The sequence below is a fragment of the Schistocerca nitens genome, chromosome 2 (genome assembly GCF_023898315.1).
Source record: "Schistocerca nitens isolate TAMUIC-IGC-003100 chromosome 2, iqSchNite1.1, whole genome shotgun sequence".
Classification (NCBI taxonomy): Eukaryota; Metazoa; Arthropoda; class Insecta; order Orthoptera; family Acrididae; genus Schistocerca; species Schistocerca nitens.
In genome coordinates this window covers 738,575,055-738,591,260 of record NC_064615.1, presented here as the reverse complement: position 1 = coordinate 738,591,260, position 16,206 = coordinate 738,575,055, and positions in this window count along the sequence as shown.

Sequence of the window (16,206 nt, the reverse complement as noted above, 5' to 3'; positions counted from 1 at the left end):
TCTGATCTTCAAAGCCAGTTCTCTAAATTTTCTCAATTGTGTTCTTCAAGAAGAACTTTGCCTTCCCTCCAGGGATTCCCATTTGATCTCCTGAAGCATCTCCATAACAATTGTGTGTTGTTCCAACCTACTGTTAACAAATCTAGCAGCCCCTCTCTGCTTGTGTCAATGTTTTTCTTTAATCTGATCTGGTACTGAGCCCAAACACTCGAGCTGTACTCAGTCAGCATTCTATATGTGGTCTCCTTTACAGGTGAGACACACTTTCCCAAAATTCTCCCAGTAAACCAAAGTTGACCAATTACTTTTCATACCAAAATACTCACATGCACATTCCATTTCATATCACTTTGCAACATTACACCCAGATAGTTAAAAAATGTGTCTTGTGTCAAGCAGGACACTACTAATGCTGTAACCAAACAATACAAGTTTGTTGTATATATGGTTCTCAGGCGAGACGTCAGATGTCATAGTGAAAACTCCACAATATTTCGTCAGCGCAACTGGCCGACATCTTCAGGTGCGACGAACACACTGCTAAGGCAGGTTTTTTTTTTTTTTACTTTATTGTTATTTTAAAACCTGTACAACAGGCAGGCTGTCAGCAGCATCCTACGCCGCTCTTCAGCCATAGAATACACAATGAGAAAAAAACAGTAAGAATACACATAAGTTACAGAACGGTGGGCAATAAAACAGGAGACACATAAGGACAAACATGGAGCCGTCCACACTCGACGATAATCCACACGGCAAACTGTTGATACGATGCACAAACACTGAAGATGGTGATGGCACAGGTGAACGATGAAGTGCGACGGTGAACACTGAACACTAAACATGACGGCACACACGAGACACTGATGGCGATGATCTCCGGCACGCGAAAGCCCACATAGCGTGTGCGAGTCCGGGGACCTGCCAAGAAAGGAGGAGGTGGGGTGGGAGAGGGAGAGGGGACAGCAGAGATGCCATGGGCAGAGGAGATAGGAGGAAAGGAGGAAGGGGGAGGGGAAGCCCAGGGGAAGAGGGATGGAGGAAGAGGGATGGGGTGAAAAGGAGAGAGAAGGAAGGGAGGGTGCCTAAAGGAAAGGACACCGGAAGTGGGGGTGGGGGAGGATCAAAGTTGATAGGAGGGGTAGATGGAGGGGTGGAGGACATCATCAGGGAGGGGGAGCTGGCGGAAGCCACCTTGGGAGAGGGTAAGGAGGGTGCAGAGATGGAGACCGGGTGGGATGTGGGAATACAGGCTCGGCAGCGGGCGGGGGTGGGAGAGGATGGGTGAGATAAGCGGATGAGGAGGATCGAGTTTGCGGGAGGTGTACAGGATCCGTATCCTTTCAAGGAAAAGGAGGAGGTGGGGGAAGGGGATGAGATCATACAGGATCCCTAAGGCAGGACCAGGGCCCCCTATTTATGCCAGTTTTAGGCAGGAAGTGCGCATGCGTGGAGGCGCCAAATTCGATGGCCAATAGCGACGATATCAACTGGTAGCTGGAAGAACAGTAACGCCACCTACAGGATGAAGAACCAAATACTTCGGCGCACGCGCGGAGGCTGCCGCCGCTGCTCTGCACTGCCATCGGCCGCCCCAGCGACCTCTGTCGGAAGCCGCAAGCGCGGAAGCTGCCGCTTTTACTCTGCGCTGCCATCGGCCGCCCCAGCGACCTCTGACGGAAGCCGCAGGCAAAACTGCGCGTCCACGTAGGCGCCTTGATTATTCTCCCGTTGTCAACAGAATATTTATGTTGCTGGCGAATCGTCGTCAGTCTTATGACCAATAGTACTCCTCTCTGCTCGAAGCGACTTCAGTATGGCCTGTGCTGGATCCCAAGCTGTACTAAGCTGAAAGCCCGTGTCTCTGTTTACAAGATTCGTCGAGCTACGTATTTCCACTGCTTCCTTAATAACACTGTCCCAGTACGAACTCGTCGATGGGAGAATTTTTGTATGTTGATAATTCATAGAATGGCCTGTACTGAGACAAAGCTCGGCCACTGCAGACTTTTCTGGTTGCTCCAGACGAGTGTAGCGTCGGTGTTCAGTGCATCTCTCTTCTACAGTGCGACAAGTTTGTCTGATGTACGACATGCCGCAGCTACAACGAATCTCGTAAACATCGGGTCTTCTTAGGCCAAGGCTGTCCTTAGATGAGCCCAAGAGAGCTCTGAGTTTTGCCGGCGGACGAAAAACACATTTTACTTTATGCCTCTTCAATAATCTTCCCTTATCCGCCGGCAAAATCGCAATATCAGGATCTTCTCATCGAATGCGACTGTTATCCTCTCCACGTCGATGTATCTGAGCAAGATGCACCAGCTTCTGGACGATTCTGCATATCGCACACTAACTAAGGACCCCACAACAAAAATTCAGCGTAAAACTTTGGAGCTCCTCAAAAACAGCACGATCTCCGAGGTGGTTGCTAAGAGACTACGTTCACAGGCGCCCGTACCTCCCAGGCTATACGGATTGCCCAAAATTCACAAGGATAATGTGCCACTGCGGCCTATTGTGAGTAATATCGGGGCACCAACGTATAATCTCGCGAAACATCTGGCAGCGCAATTGAGCCCTTTAGTAGGAAAGTGTGAGCATCATATCCGTCACTCACAAGACTTTATTCGTCGGCTCAAGAACTTACGACTCGCACCATCAGATATACTCGTGAGATTTGACGTAGTCTCACTTTTTACTCGAGTACCATTGCAGGAATCGTTGTTGCTCATTAGCGAGAAGCTGGATGGGGAACTTTTAGACTTATTCCGACGTTGGTCCACAGAGCACGAGCCATATCAGACTCAGACAGCTTATCCAATGAGCTACTCCATCTGCGTACCATTTTCCAACAAAATGGATACTCCGAACGGGAGATTCGCCGTGCCTTACAACCGAAGCGGGTTACCCAACGTGAGGAAGTGGAAGAAGGCGAAGAACAAAGGGGAATGGTCACCTTGCCATACATCGGTGGTGTCTCTTAAAAAATAGGAAGATTATTGAAGAGGCATAAAGTAAAATGTGTTTTTCGTCCGCCGGCAAAACTCAGAGCTCTCTTGGGCTCATCTAAGGACAGTCTTGGCCTAAGAAGACCCGATGTTTACGAGATTCCTTGTAGCTGCGGCATGTCGTACATCGGACAAACTTGTCGCACTGTAGAAGAGAGAGGAAGAAGGCGAAGAACAAAGGGGAATGGTCACCTTGCCATACATCGGTGGTGTCTCTTAAAAAATAGGAAGATTATTGAAGAGGCATAAAGTAAAATGTGTTTTTCGTCCGCCGGCAAAACTCAGAGCTCTCTTGGGCTCATCTAAGGACAGTCTTGGCCTAAGAAGACCCGATGTTTACGAGATTCCTTGTAGCTGCGGCATGTCGTACATCGGACAAACTTGTCGCACTGTAGAAGAGAGATGCACTGAACACCGACGCTACACTCGTCTGGAGCAACCAGAAAAGTCTGCAGTGGCCGAGCATTGTCTCAGTACAGGCCATTCTATGAATTATCAACATACAAAAATTCTCCCATCGACGAGTTCGTACTGGGACAGTGTTATTAAGGAAGCAGTGGAAATACGTAGCTCGACGAATCTTGTAAACAGAGACACGGGCTTTCAGCTTAGTACAGCTTGGGATCCAGCACAGGCCATACTGAAGTCGCTTCGAGCAGAGAGGAATACTATTGGTCATAAGACTGACGACGATTCGCCAGCAACATAAATATTCTGTTGACAACGGGAGAATAATCAAGGCGCCTACGTGGACGCGCAGTTTTGCCTGCGGCTTCCGTCAGAGGTCGCTGGGGCGGCCGATGGCAGCGCAGAGTAAAAGCGGCAGCTTCCGCGCTTGCGACTTCCGTCAGAGGTCGCTGGGGTGGCCGATGGCAGCGCAGAGCAGCGGCGGCAGCCTCCGTGCGTGCGCCGAAGTATTTGGTTCTTCATCCTGTAGGTGGCGTTACTGTCCTTCCAGCTACCAGTTGATATCGTCGCTATTGGCCATCGAATTTGGCGCCTCCACGCATGCGCACTTCCTGCCTAAAACTGGCATAAATAGGGGGCCCTGGTCCTGCCGTAGACACACCCTCCATCTCCTTTCCCAACACAACTTCCACCGTTTACCACTCCCGGATGATGAGCTTCGCCCTGACATCTACCCTTCCTACCAACTCTAACCCCCTCTTCCTGCCTCCTCCTCAGGGCTCCCTCTCCTCCCCCTCCCTCCTTCTGAGCGGATTTCCCCTCCTACTCCCCCTCCATCTCTTGTGCCTTCTTTCAGTGTCTCTGCGCTCCCTCCTGCCCTGTCTTCCCTTTTCCTCTCCCGCCCCATGTCTCCTGCCTCTTCGTGAACCCACAGTTGCCCCTCCTCTCTTCATCCCGCCGCTTCCCCTGCTGCCCCATGCTCTCCCCTCCTTTTCCCTCCTCTCTGACCTTTCCCTCGGCAGGTCCCACCTGGTAGTTTTATTCTTCGTCGTGTGTGCTCCAAGTGGGTTTAAGTGTGTTGTTTCGGAGTGTTTTTAATACTGTGGCCCACTTTTAACCTGTGCATGTGCATCCAGTGACTTCTCTGTGTTTTAAGAATCGCCAACTGTGTTTTTTTTAACTTTCTGGTGACTTTTTTAACTGTCCCCAATGAACGTCTACATGTCACTGTATTTTTACCGCCATTTTCTCCCCTAACTCTGTTTTATGTTCCCCTTTTTTACCTCCTAATGTATGTATTATTTTATTCTTGTTTTAGTTGTCATGTCACTCGGCTGAAGAGCGGCGGATTGTGCTGCTGACAGCCCTCCCCTGCCCATATGGGGCAGGGGAATGAAATCACAATAAAGAAAAAAAAAACCTGCCTTAGTCTGTCCTCTCCCCTCTCCTCTACCTCCTGTACACGGCAGATATGCCCCAGCCCCCCTCTCCAGTGCACCTCTTGCAATATGCTGATGACACCGCATTCCTCGCCCTTGCTCCTACCCTCCAATGGTCCCAACGCCTTCTCCAGAATCACCTTGACCTTTTTGCTGCATGGTGTAACCAGTGGCTCCTGAAAATCAATCCTTCCAAGACCCAGGCAATCATCGTAGGTCCTACCACTCGCTCCTTCCGGCTCCTGGATTTCTCTCTTACTGTCTGCACCCGTCCTGTCCGCCTCACCCCCACCCTCACCTACCTTGGTCTCACCATTGACCGTCTCCACTCCATCCAATCCAAAGCCCACAACCGCCTCCGACTCCTCAAACTCCTCTCTGGCTGGACATGGGGGTTGCACTCCTCTACCATCCTCCACACCTACAGATCCTTAATCCGTCCCATCCTCTGTTATGCCAGTCCTGCCTGGATATCTGCCCCCCCCCCCCCCCAAATTCTATAAGTCCCTCCAGATCCTTGAGCGTCATGCACTCCGCCTCGCCTTCTGTATACGCCTCCCGTCCCCCACATGGATCCTCTATGATCTCATTCCTTTCCCCCCTACGCTCCTCTTCCTCGAACATATCTGCATCCTCTACACCTCCTGCCGCCTTGAACCCCCTCACCCCCTGGTTGCTTCTCCCCTCTCCCATCCCTGCCCCCTGCCACGTCTTCACTGTTGTATCCCCCCTACCCTCCATCTCTACACCCTACATCTCCTTTCCCAAGGTGGCTTCCACCAACTCCACCTCCCGGATGGTGCCCTCTCTCCCTCCATTTATCCCTCCTATCAACTCTGATCCTCACTCCCCTCCTTTCCTCCGTCCTTTTCCTGGGCTCCCTCTTCCTCCCACCCTTCCATCCTGTGTTTTCTCCCCGCCTACCCTCTCCCTATCTCCTTTCTCCCCCCCCCCCTCCCCCGAGTCCTTTTGTACTCCCCTCCTCTGCCTTCCCCACTCCCTGCCACGTCTGCTCAGCACCCCCCACCCCTCTTATGGATCCTCATCTTCCATTGGCTCCTTTCCCCCCTTCCCCCTTCACTTTTCCTCTCCTTCCCACCCTTTTTTTCCCGTCATCTGACCAGTTTCCCCCCACCTGCTCTCAGGTGTGGTATGTCATATTTGTGATAACTTTTTAGTGCAGTGTTTAAGTGAGTGTTCAGTGTTGTGCGTCTTTCCACAGTGTTGCGAACAGAAATCATGCTGTCGCTGGGTGTGCATTTTACATCTCTTGCGAACAGAACCCAGACTGTCGCCGTGTTTTTTAATTGTCTGTCTATTATTTTTCTGCTTCCTGTGTATTTTATTAGCATCATCAACCCTGTGTTTTATGTTTTAACCTCCAGAATTTTCTGCAATTTTACCTTTAAGTCACCGATTTTATTGCCAACTGTTATTATTTTTTATTATCTTCATCTTTTTAAAACACATTCTGTAGGCTGAAGAGCAGTGTAATAAGCTGCTGCCAGCCCGCCCCCTTTAGGGGTAATCGAAACTTTTAAAAAAAAAAAAAAAAAAAAAAAAAAAAAAAAAAAAAAAAAAAAAAAAAAAAACACCTGCCTTAGCAGTGTGTTCGTCGCACCCAAAGATGTCGGCCAGTTGCGCTTACGAAATATTGTGGAGTTTTCACTATGACATCCGACGTCTCGCCCGAGAACCATATATACAACATGTCCGTCGGGAAAGCCTCAAGTAACACAATACAAGTTTGTTTTTCCCACATTAACTTATATTTTTCTACATTTAGAGGTAGCTGCCATTCAACATACTGACTACAAATTTCTCTGCAAATCACTCAACGTTAACACCTTCCCATACACCGCAGCACCAACACCAAACAACCACAGATTGCTGCCCACCCCCTCTGCCATATCATTTATGTATATAGAAAATAATAGTGGCCCTATCATACTTACCTGTGGCACTTCTGATGATACATTTGTCTCTGATGAACACTCGCCATTGAGGACATCATACTGGATTCTATTACTTAAGAAGTCTGTTTCTCACTTTGTGCCATTCACATATCTGGACACATATTCTGTATGCTGCTACCTCATTAACAGTCTGCAATGGGGCACTTTGTCAAATTCTTTCTGGAACTCTAGAAATATGGAATCTGCATGTTGCCTATCATACATAGTTCACAGCAGTGAAAAAAGGGCAAGCTGAATTTTGTACAAGAAAATTTATTATATTCGAACTAAGAATGTGTTCAAGGATTCTGCAGCAAACTGGGTCTGTTCTTTTGCCCTTCCCATACACAGGAGTAAACTGTGATTTTTTTCCAATCACTTGGCAGGAGTAAACTGTGATTTTTTGCCAATCACTTGGGATTCATGATAAATGCAAGGTAAGCACGGTGTCAATGCCGTTGAGTACTCTTTTCAAATCCGGATTGGGATTCCATCCAATCCTGGCAACTTGTTTGTTTTCAACTCTTTCAGTTGTTTCTCTATGCCAGGAATGCTTATTACTCTGTCGTCCAGATGGGAGTCTGTTTGATGGTCAAATGATAGTATATCTGCACGATTCTCTTGCTTCAAACAATGGAAAATCCAGGATGGAATGTACAATATTATGAGAAGGAAAGACACTACTCACCATATAGCAGAGATGCTGAGTCGCAGATAGGCAAAACAAAAAGATTTTCACACTTAAAGCTTTTGACCAATGGTCTTTATCAATAATAGACACACACACACACACACACACACACACACACACACACACACACAAATGCAACTCACACACACGACTGCAGTCTCACAATCACAAGCAGTATTAAGAAGTATAGTGAGAGTTTACTGTTAATATTGTGTTGATATTGAGTTTCTAAGAGTTGTTTTTCTTTTGTTTGCCTTCCTGAAGGTTAGCAGTCTGGATGAAATCTGTGGAATACAATGAACAAATCAAACAAAAAGCCTTCCAAATTTAACAATTGAGCAACCCCATGGGTTCCATCAACCAACGTAACTGCAGGACCTAGTCCTACACTAGAAAGATGTTTGGATGGATTACATCAGTTAGTACTGCTGCTGAGATTGTTTCAAAAAAAACAACAAAACTCTGTAGCAATAATACAAAACATCAGAGTGTCTGTTTTCACCAACGGGAAAAGAAATAACAAAAAATTGAGAAACAGAATGAAAAATGGATGTCTTAACAGAACTGAACTGGACAGCATCAGGAGCCCTGTCGAATGGTCGAATATATAGGATGAGGATACAGATGATCAATCTCAATTCACAAATTTTTTACTTATGGCCTTCATAAAAATATAAATAAAACACACTATTAGTCACGTGTCAAAAAAAGTCTCCAATTTATATTAAGCTTTTAAGCTACAGTTGGTAACAGAAAGCAGTAACTCAGAATTAAAACCCACAACCCATTGTATAACAGTGTCCTGACACACAGGTAATGAAATAAAGAGTAGAAACAGAAAATTATAAAGTAATATCACACTTCAGAATAACACAAATTAAACACTGGTGTAAATTTCATATCTGTAAAATAGAAAATGTTAAACAGTAACAATTATACCTGTAGAAAGATATGTTGCAGAGGGGTTGGGTTGTTTGGAGGAAGAGACCAAGCAATGAGGTCATCAGTCTCAGTGGATTAGGGAAGGATGGGTGGAACCATGTAGGGAATTCACGGAAAACCTAATTGAGGATGGCCGGACGCGGGATTGAACCATCGTCTCCTGAATGCAAGTCCAGTGTGCTAACCACTCATTATATATTGCAGAAAACACTTCGAATGAATAAAATTAAGTACACAATGTAACTTATATTGTAATATCCATCCGCAGTGTGTCAAGGGGAGGTTGCTAGAGTTAATAGGGTGCTGTCAACACTTTTGGAAGAATAAGCTAATTGTATGTGTGGACTTAAATATTAGCTATTTTATTGCTCACAAATAGCTGATTGGTGTGTGACACAAGGATACCTGTAACAGCACAGAAACGTAACTACCTGTACAACTAATGATATTGTTTATTTCTCTCAATAAAATTTCTGGGGGGGGGGGGGGGGGGGATGAATGGATGGAAAGAGGTTGGGAGTGGAGGAAGCAAGCTCCACACACCATCTCCCAGTATATAGGATGCTGAGGGGGGAAGCAATGGTGTGAGATGAACAAGTCACCCTTTCATCACCTGGCACTGGCACTACACATGCCTTTACTGGTTCAGCACAGCGTGGCAAGGTAAGCATTTCATAGAAACTGTGGTACACATGGCTACTGTATGGTTAGATTACTATTGTTGCCAGGGACCAGATATAAAACATGAGCTGGCTGAAATCATCTGATATCTGCCAATCCGGGTCTAGAAAGCACTCATTCAGGATGTTTGCTGCACTGTATTTTATTTCTCCCAGGTGCGTTTCACCTTTATCACTTTAAGGCATTATCAGTGGGATTTAAAATGATACAGTTTTGCTTTGGTATGTTTTTGTAGATTATAAAACAGTTAACATCTCATTTTTTAAAATGTAAATAAGTGATTACTTACAGTTCTCACATTGATGTGTGGTACTGTACAATACCATAGGCAGCCTTAACATACACTCCCAGAACGCACTGCACAGACTGTCATCACTCACACATCAAGTTCTGTACATCCCATGATGAGGATAAACCATCAGGGATGTGGAAGGAGTCAAATTGCATGCTTAACAGGCAGAAGCCTTTTTTCATAGACAGCCTCAGTATAGACATGGGGATTAGCGATCGTGATGTCATTATAGCAACTAGGGTTACTAAAGTTAATAAAGTGAAAAAGGCTAGGAGAGTCTTTCTGCTAGAAAGAACAGAAAATTAATTGTTGCACATCTCTTAGACAGTGAAGTGACATCACTTAGTTTCAGTAAGATGGACATAGAGGAATTATGGGCAGAGTTTAAGCAGACCGTAAATCGTGGTCTGGAAAATTATGTGCCTAGTAAGTGGACTAAGGATGTTAAAGACCCACCATAGTTTAATCACAATATTCAGAAAATGCTGAGAAAGCAGATGCTGTTGCACTCTCAGTTTAAAAGAAAATGAGCAAATAATGTAAAGCAAAGATTAGTAGAAATTCGAGTGTCTGTGAAAAAAGCATTGCGTGAAGCATAAAAAAACTACCACCATCGTACCTTAGCAAAATGTCTGAGAAAATTCTGGTCCTATGTAAAATTGCTAAGCGGCTCTAAGGCTTCCATCCAGTCACTTGTTGACCAATCTGGTGTGGCAGTTGAAGATAGTAAAACCAAAGAAGAAATTTTAAATTTCACATTTAACAAATCTTTCAAGCAAGAGAATCGTTGCTACTCACTATATAGCTGAGATGCTGAGTCGCAGATAGGTACAACAAAAAGATTTTCTCACTTAAAGCTTTTGGCCAATGGCCTTTGTCAACACACACTCACGCAAACGCAACTCACACACGACTGCAGTCTCAGGCAACTAGCAATCTATCCTTTTCATAATATTGTCATTATTCCATCCTGGATTTTCCATTCTTGGAAATATCTGAAATTTGTTAATTGTTAATTATATCAGAGATTTTTGTTTTACTAATTAATTAATTTATTTACTTTTTGTGTTCGTAGGACATCAGTCTCTCTGTTCGTCTAAGACCCCATTTTCCCAGTGAAAGGTGTAGTCGAATTGAAACTTATGTGAAATACTAAGGTCTACAGTCCCTTGAAGGTATAAAAAATTAAACTTCTAAGTCAATGTAATCAAAGGAAGCGGCAGTCTGTAGAGAGCTCTTTTTCCCAGGAAGTATTAGAGTACCAATTTGAAATGCACATCAAACACTGAGGTTTATGGCCCTTTGTTAATAATTTAAGCTTGTAAGTCAATGGGATCTAAAGAGAAGGCCATATATGTCCCATATTTTGATATTTGCAAACTCACTCATCAAAAACCTATAGATGAACTACTGACATACATGTTGGACCAGGCACTAAAGTGCATGCCTGGGAACCAAGATGTCTTGGGAGTGAATCTCAGTTGAACCATGGATTTTTCACTCTTAATTGAACTTACCCTAGCCTCACTGATGTGAAGAGTCACCAGAAGCAACACATGGCTTGGATTCCACACTGTAGGTACCCTTTTCCCAGTTGGATTACTAGGGTAGGTTAAGGATGCACAAGTCGCTGAAGTGGTGTTCAGTAGAAAGACTTGCACCAGGTCATTGAACCACACAAAGTTATTATTATTATCTACACTGACAGGAAAAAATCGCAACACCAAGGAGGAGTTGTGTGATGTAAACGAAAGTTGGCAGGCATGTTCCTATCTCTGAAAGATGACGTCTATTCAAATATCGCACCAGCTGCTGAATAATGGTATTAGTAGCATGACTATGAGGATGCAAATCAGGTTTGCTGTAAATACATGCTATAACAATTGTGAGGGTTGGTTACCTTTAAGACTGGATGTGATGAATTGATGTTAGGTGACAAGGATGCCATTATCAACACCTCACTGAGTTGGAACGAGGTCACGTAATAGGGCAAGGAGAAGCTGGTTGTTCCATCTAATATAGTGGAGAAATATTTGGTAGGAAGGTAGCTGCTGTACATGACTGCTGGCAGTGGTCGCACGAGAATGTACGGTCGCAAGAAGACCGGGCCCCAAATGGCCAAGTGGCACTACCAAGAGGGAAGGCCATCATCTTCGGCATATGACTCTGGTGCATGGTACTGTATCCACAGCAGCAATTCAAGCAGCCATTGGCGCCACAGTGACATGATGAACTGTTACAAACTGGTTAATTGAAGGACAGTTCCAAGCCAGATGCCATGTACTGTGCATTTCACTGAAGCCAAGCTAACACCATTTTCGACTTCAATGGTGTCATGTGAAACCTCATTGGAGCACAGGGTATTTTCTGATGAAAGCTGGTTCTGCCTCAGTGCCAGCGATTGCTGTGTTGGTTAGGAGGAGGCCAGTTTGAGGGTCTGCAACAAGTGACTCTCTGTGTTAGACACACAGGACCTACAAGTGGAGATATGGTGTGGAGTGCAATTTCATACAACAGCAGGAGCATGCTCATGGTTATCCCATGCATCCTGACTGCAAAATTATATGTAGATCTGGTGATTCAACCTGTTATGCTGCCATTCATAAGCAGCATTACAGGTGGTTTTTTTTTTTTCCCCCCCTCTGAACAGGGTAACGCTCGTACACACTGCTGTTGTAACCCAGCATGCTCTATGGAATGTTGAAATAGTGCCTTGGGCAGCTCAATCACCAGATCTGTCCCCAGTCGCACACATATCAGACATCATCACATGACAACTCTAGTGTCATCCACAAACAGCATTAACTGTCCCTGTACTGACTGACCAATGCAGCAGGCATGGAACTACATCCCACAAACTGATACCCAGCACATGCACAACACAACGCATGCATGTTTGGTGCTTTCAGCCAACATTCTGGCAGTTATACTAGTTATTAATGTACCAGCATTTCACATTTACAATGGCTCATCTTATGCTTCCATTAACTTGTCTTCTCACAATGTTAATCACTTAAATATGTTACCTAGACAGATATATTCCTGATATTTCGTTACTCTAAATTAGTATTTTTTGGTGTTGCGATTTTTTTCCGACAGTGTATATACATAACCAAGTTTGTAGGAAACCCTCAGAGCATGAGTCCTACTTGCAATTGTCCCTGTTTTTATATACAGGGTTATTACAAATGACTGAAGTGATTTCACAGCTCTACAATAACTTTATTATTTGAGATATTTTCACAATGCTTTGCATACACATACAAAACTCAAAAAGTTTTTTTAGGCATTCACAAATGTTTGATATGTGCCCCTTTAGTGATTCGGCAGACATCAAACTGATAATCAAGTTCCTCCCACACTCGGCGCAGCATGTCCCCATCAATGAGTTCAAAAGCATCGTTGATGCGAGCTCGCAGTTCTGGCACGTTTCTTGGTAGAGGAGGTTTAAACACTGAATCTTTCACATAACCCCACAGAAAGAAATCGCATGGGGTTAAGTCGGGAGAGCGTGAAGGCCATGACATGAATTGCTGATCATGATCTCTACCACGACTGATCCATCGGTTTCCAATCTCCTGTTTAAGAAATGCCAAACATCATGATGGAAGTGCGGCGGAGCACCATCCTGTTGAAAGATGAAGTCGGCGCTGTCGGTCTCCAGTTGTGGCATGAGCCAATTTTCCAGCATGTCCAGATACACGTATCCTGTAACGTTTTTTTCGCAGAAGAAAAAGGGGCCGTAAACTTTAAACCGTGAGATTGCACAAAACATGTTAACTTTTGGTGAATTGCAAATTTGCTGCACGAATGCATGAGGATTCTCTACCGCCCATATTCGCACATTGTGTCTGTTCACTTCACCATTAAGAAAAAATGTTGCTTCATCACTGAAAACAAGTTTCGCACTGAACGCATCCTCTTCCATGAGCTGTTGCAACTGCGCCGAAAATTCAAAGCGTTTGACTTTGTCATCGGGTGTCAGGGCTTGTAGCAATTGTAAATGGTAAGGCTTCTGCTTTAGCCTTTTCCGTAAGATTTTCCAAACCGTCGGCTGTGGTACGTTTAGCTCCCTGCTTGCTTTATTTGTCGACTTCCGTGGGCTACGTGTGAAACTTGCCCGCACGCGTTCAACCGTTTCTTCGCTCACTGCAGGCCGACCCGTTGATTTCCCATTACAGAGGCATCCAGAAGCTTTAAACTGCGCATACCATCGCCGAATGGAGTTAGCAGTTGGTGGATCTTTGTTGAACTTCGTCCTGAAGTGTTGTTGCACTGTTATGACTGACTGATGTGAGTGCATTTCAAGCACGACATACGCTTTCTCGGCTCCTGTCGCCATTTTGTCTCACTGCGCTCTCGAGCGCTCTGGCGGCAGAAACCTGAAGTGCGGCTTCAGCCAAACAAAACTTTAAGAGTTTTTCTACGTATCTGTAGTGTGTCGTGACCATATGTCAATGAATGGAGCTACAGTGAATTTATGAAATTGCTTCAATCATTTGTAATAGCCCTGTATAATAATATTAGAGAAGGAAAATTGCTACTCACGATATAACGGAGATGCTGAGTCACGGTAGGCACAACAAAACGATTCACACAATTATAGCTTTCAGCCATTAAGGCCTTCGTCAGCAATAGACGCACATACACACACGCACCCACACACTCACGCAAACACAACTTGCACACACGTCTGCAGTCTCAGATAACTGAAACCACACTGTGAGCAGCAGAGCCAGTGCATGATGGGAGTGGTGACAGGGTGGGGGTAAGGAGGACGCTGGGGCAGGGAGAGGGAGGGATACTATGGTGGGGGTGGGGGACAGTGAAGTGCTGCAGTTTAGATGAAGGGCAGGAGAGAAGGTGCAGAAGAGGGGAGGTGGGTAAGTAGCAGAAAGGAAAGAAATAAAAAGAAATTAAAAGACTGGATGTGGCGGTGAAATGACAGTTGTATAGTGCTGGAATGGGTACAGGGAGGGGGCTGGATGGGTGAGGACAGTGACTAACGAAAGTTGAGGCTAGGAGGGTTGCGGGAATGTAGGATGTATTGCAGGGAAAGTTCCCACCTGTGCAATTCAGAAAGGATGGTGTTGGTGGGAAGGATCCATATGGCACAGGCTGTGAAGCAGTCATTGAGATGGGGGATATCATGTTTGGCAGCGTGTTCAGCAACAAGGTGGTCCACTTGTTTTTCCAACAGTTTGTCAGTGGCCGTTCATGCGGACAGACAGCTTGTTGGTTGTCATGCCTACATAGATTGCAGCACAGTGGTTGCAGCTTAGCTTGTAAATCGCATGACTGGTTTCACAGGTAGCCCTGCCTTTGATGGGATAGGTGATGTTAATGACTGAACTGGAGTAGGTGGTGGTGGGAGGATGTGTGGGACAGGTCTTACATCTAGGTCTATTGCAGGGGTATGAGCCATGTGGTAAGGGATTGGGAACATGGGTTGTGTAAGGATGGATGAGTATATTGTGATGGCTGAATACCACTGTAGGAGGGGTGGGAAGGATAATCGGCAGGGCATTTTTCATTTCAGGGCATGATGAGAGGTAATCCAAACCCTGGCGGAGAATGTAATTCAGTTGCTCTAGTTCCGGATGTTACTGAGTTACGAGGGGAATGCTCCTATGTGGTCAGACTGTGGGACTTTGGGAGGCGGTGGGAGACTGGAAAGATAAGACACGGCAGATTTGTTTTTGTACAAGGTTGGGAGGATAATTACGGTCAGTGAAAGCTTCAGTGAGACCCTCAGTATATTTTGAGAGGGACTGCTGGTCACTGCAGATGCAATGACCACAGGTGGCTAGGCTGTATAGAAGAGACTTCATGGCATGGAATGGGTGGCAGCTGTCGAAGTGGAGGTATTGCTGGTGGTTAGTAGGTTTGATATGGATGGAGGTACTGATGTAGCCATCTCTGAGGTGTAGGTCAACATCTAGGAAGGTGGCTTGTTGGGTTGAGTAGGACCAGGTGAAGCATATGGGGAGAAGTTGTTGAGGTTCTGGAGGAATGTGGATAGGGCATCCTCACCTTCAATCCATATAGCAAAGATGTCATCAATGAATCTGAACCAGGTGAGGGGTTTAGAATTCTGGATTTTTACGAAGGGTTTTTCTAGATGTCCCCTGAATAGGTTTCTCATAGGATGGTGCATGAGGGAGCCCATAGCTGTACCCTGGATTTGTTTGTAGGTTATACCTTCAAAGGAGAACCGCAAGGATTATCTGGCGGAAGGACTCCGTCAGCTGTCAGATACTTCCGCCTACAAACTTTGCCATCCTTACACAACCCCTGCTCCCATTCCCTTACCTCATGGCTCATACCCCTGTAATAGACCTAGATGCAAGACCTGCCCCATACATCCTCCTACCACCACTTACTCCAATCCAGTCACTAACATCACCTATCCCATCAAAGGCAGGGCTACCTGTGAAACCAGTCATGTGATTTACAAGCTAAGCTGCAACCACTGTGCTGCATTCTATGTAGGCATAACAACCAAAAAGCTGTTGGCAAAAGCTAGTGGACCTCCTGTTGCTGAACACGCTGTCAAACATGATATCCCTCATCTCAATGACTGCGTCACAGCCTGTGCCACATGGATCCTTCCCACCACCAACTTTTCTGGCTTGCACAGGTGGGAACGTTTCCTGCATACATCCTACATTCCCGTAACCATGCTGGCCTCAACCTTCGATAGTCACTGCTCTCATCCATCCAGCTCCCTCCCTGTTCCCCTTCCAGCACTAAACAACCATCCATTCATTGAAACACCCAGTCTTTTAAT